We start from the raw sequence: 5000 nt of genomic DNA, 5'->3' as shown, positions 1-5000 counted from the left end.
ATATATATGTATATATATATGTGTATATATACAGTATATATATAATATATATATATATATATATATATATATATATATATAAATACCGTACCGTACCTATGAGAGAGAGAGAGAGAGAGAGAGAGAGAGAGAGAGAGAGAGAGAGAGAGAGAGAGAGAGAGAGAGAGAGAGAGAGCATATTACCTAATAATTACCCCAATTTGTCAGACCCGACCCAAAAATATTAGTTACCCGAAATACTGTGGCATTAGGAAACTAAATAGAGATATCAGTACTGGTGACGTTAACATTTTCTCAGACAAAACGATCAATATTACCAACTATGAAGCCAAGGATAATAGCATACTGTTACCAGGATATGCTATTTGTGAAAGGGTGAGAAATTAATCCATTAAGATTCTCAAAATGATATATTTGATACTGTTACGAAGCAGAGATAAAGTGGAAGTTATTTGCAACGGGTTCTGAATAGGTTTTGGAGCGACTGCGTTATAGCATATCGAATAGATTTCCTGGGGTATAATACCCCACTATTTGAGAGAAAAACTAGAGGGGACACTCAGTAGAGCGTCGATCTCCACCCACCGCGGCAGCTTATTTTTCCACCTTTTGCTCGACCTTGACCTTTGACCCTAACATGTATTAATTGGCGTGGATTTTCATACACTCAAATATGAATCACGCTTAAAGTCTCTGTGACAACAATGTCCAAAACTTATAGCTAATTACGTGAATTGGATATTTTGCTTGACCGTGACACTGACCTTCCAAAATTTAATTATTTCCAGCTTCTTACATAACAGTTAATCCCTGGATGTTTCATTACTCTACGATTAAAATTGTGGCCAGGAAGATGTTCACAAACACACAAACAGGGGGTAAAACATAACCTTCCAACTTAGTTGGCGGAGGTAAAAATAGCCTCAAGTCAATGTCAGAAACAATCTTTTCCTTTTAATTAAATATTTCAAAACACAGAAACCCAGATTAAAAATTTGTTCTTGATATGTCAGAAAAACAAGGCAATTGAAAAGCCTTCAATTCTTCCAGGATAGGGAAAAATTCAACTAAAATCTATAATATATAATTTCTGGTTATAAGATAAGAACATGGGCGGACATAAATTAGTTCTCTGCGATAATGACATAAAAATCCGAAAAGATACCAGAAAATGTGTTCGTGTCAACGACTCAAGAGTGTTATTTTCAAGTTAATGAAATTAAAAAGAATTAATACAATAAATTTTGAATAAGAAATTAAAATAAGAAAAAATAAAAAAAAACTACATTACATCGAAAAGGAACAAAATGAAACAGGCCATGGAGGATACTTAGAATATGTCAATGGCACTTCAATTATCTTTTACAGTTAAGTAATATCGACAAAAAAACATATGACCTAATAGCGATAGCTTCTTTAATCATCAAATTTCACCGTTGCGTAAAATAATGGAGATGGGCCTTGCTAGTCATGACCTGCCTTTGAGTTAATGAAAATAAAATGCAGGATAAGTTCTGTTAATACATAAATATCCATCATATGTATTTCGTCTTGTCAATACATAAATATCCATCATGTGTATTTCGTCTTGTCAATACATAAATATCCATCATATGCATTTCGTCTTGTCAATACATAAATATCCATCATGTGTATTTCGTCTTGTCAATACATAAATATCCATCATATGTATTTCGTCTTGTCAATACATAAATATCCATCATGTGTATTTCGTCTTGTCAATACATAAATATCCATCATATGCATTTCGTCTTGTCAATACATAAATATCCATCATGTGTATTTCGTCTTGTCAATACATAAATATCCATCATATGCATTTCGTCTTGTCAATACATAAATATCCATCATGTGTATTTCGTCTTGTCAATACATAAATATCCATCATATGCATTTCGTCTTGTCAATACATAAATATCCATTTCGTCTTGTCAATACATAAATATCCATCATGTGTATTTCGTCTTGTCAATACATAAATATCCATCATGTGTATTTCGTCTTGTCAATACATAAATATCCATCATATGCATTTCGTCTTGTCAATACATAAATATCCATCATATGTATTTCGTCTTGTCAATACATAAATATCCATCATATGCATTTCGTCTTGTCAATACATAAATATCCATCATGTGTATTTCGTCTTGTCAATACATAAATATCCATCATATGCATTTCGTCTTGTCAATACATAAATATCCATCATGTGTATTTCGTCTTGTCAATACATAAATATCCATCATATGCATTTCGTCTTGTCAATACATAAATATCCATCATATGTATTTCGTCCTGTCAATACATAAATATCCATCATATGTATTTCGTCTTGTCAATACATAAATATCCATCATGTGTATTTCGTCTTGTCAATACATAAATATCCATCATATGCATTTCGTCTTGTCAATACATAAATATCCATTTCGTCTTGTCAATACATAAATATCCATCATATGCATTTCGTCTTGTCAATACATAAATATCCATCATGTGTATTTCGTCTTGTCAATACATAAATATCCATCATATGCATTTCGTCTTGTCAATACATAAATATCCATTTCGTCTTGTCAATACATAAATATCCATCATATGCATTTCGTCTTGTCAATACATAAATATCCATCATATGCATTTCGTCTTGTCAATAAATAAATATCCATCATATGCATTTCGTCTTGTCAATACATAAATATCCATCATATGCATTTCGTCTTGTCAATACATAAATATCCATTTCGTCTTGTCAATACATAAATATCCATCATGTGTATTTCGTCTTGTCAATACATAAATATCCATCATATGCATTTCGTCTTGTCAATACATAAATATCCATCATATGCATTTCGTCTTGTCAATACATAAATATCCATCATATGTATTTCGTCTTGTCAATACATAAATATCCATTTCGTCTTGTCAATACATAAATATCCATCATGTGTATTTCGTCTTGTCAATACATAAATATCCATCATATGCATTTCGTCTTGTCAATACATAAATATCCATCATATGCATTTCGTCTTGTCAATACATAAATATCCATCATATGTATTTCGTCTTGTCAATACATAAATATCCATCATATGCATTTCGTCTTGTCAATACATAAATATCCATTTCGTCTTGTCAATACATAAATATCCATCATGTGTATTTCGTCTTGTCAATACATAAATATCCATCATATGCATTTCGTCTTGTCAATACATAAATATCCATCATATGCATTTCGTCTTGTCAATACATAAATATCCATCATATGCATTTCGTCTTGTCAATACATAAATATCCATCATATGTATTTCGTCTTGTCAATACATAAATATCCATCATATGCATTTCGTCTTGTCAATACATAAATATCCATCATATGTATTTCGTCTTGTCAATACATAAATATCCATCATGTGTATTTCGTCTTGTCAATACATAAATATCCATCATATGCATTTCGTCTTGTCAATACATAAATATCCATTTCGTCTTGTCAATACATAAATATCCATCATATGCATTTCGTCTTGTCAATACATAAATATCCATTTCGTCTTGTCAATACATAAATATCCATCATATGCATTTCGTCTTGTCAATACATAAATATCCATCATATGCATTTCGTCTTGTCAATACATAAATATCCATCATGTGTATTTCGTCTTGTCAATACATAAATATCCATCATATGCATTTCGTCTTGTCAATACATAAATATCCATTTCGTCTTGTCAATACATAAATATCCATCATATGCATTTCGTCTTGTCAATACATAAATATCCATCATATGCATTTCGTCTTGTCAATACATAAATATCCATCATATGCATTTCGTCTTGTCAATACATAAATATCCATTTCGTCTTGTCAATACATAAATATCCATCATATGCATTTCGTCTTGTCAATACATAAATATCCATCATATGCATTTCGTCTTGTCAATACATAAATATCCATCATGTGTATTTCGTCTTGTCAATACATAAATATCCATCATGTGTATTTCGTCTTGTCAATACATAAATATCCATCATATGCATTTCGTCTTGTCAATACATAAATATCCATTTCGTCTTGTCAATACATAAATATCCATCATATGCATTTCGTCTTGTCAATACATAAATATCCATCATGTGTATTTCGTCTTGTCAATACATAAATATCCATCATGTGTATTTCGTCTTGTCAATACATAAATATCCATCATGTGCATTTCGTCTTGTCAATACATAAATATCCATCATGTGTATTTCGTCTTGTCAATACATAAATATCCATCATGTGCATTTCGTCTTGTCAATACATAAATATCCATCATGTGTATTTCGTCTTGTCAATACATAAATATCCATCATGTGCATTTCGTCTTGTCAATACATAAATATCCATCATGTGTATTTCGTCTTGTCAATACATAAATATCCATCATGTGGATTTCGTCTTGTCAATACATAAATATCCATCATGTGTATTTCGTCTTGTCAATACATAAATATCCATCATATGCATTTCGTCTTGTCAATACATAAATATCCATTTCGTCTTGTCAATACATAAATATCCATCATGTGTATTTCGTCTTGTCAATACATAAATATCCATCATATGCATTTCGTCTTGTCAATACATAAATATCCATTTCGTCTTGTCAATACATAAATATCCATCATATGCATTTCGTCTTGTCAATACATAAATATCCATCATATGTATTTCGTCCTGTCAATACATAAATATCCATCATATGCATTTCGTCTTGTCAATACATAAATATCCATCATATGTATTTCGTCCTGTCAATACATAAATATCCATCATATGTATTTCGTCCTTAGCCATTTTAGGAGTGCCAGGAGCCAAAATAAAATAGACAAGTAGAAAGAGTAAGCAGAGATTTCAGATCTCCACCAGTGAAGATTACCAAAATTTTACTCAAGTCTACAAACCAAGCTTTC

This window comes from Palaemon carinicauda, chromosome 44 (genome assembly GCF_036898095.1).
Source record: "Palaemon carinicauda isolate YSFRI2023 chromosome 44, ASM3689809v2, whole genome shotgun sequence".
Classification (NCBI taxonomy): Eukaryota; Metazoa; Arthropoda; class Malacostraca; order Decapoda; family Palaemonidae; genus Palaemon; species Palaemon carinicauda.
Note: the sequence above shows the minus strand (reverse complement) of the source record.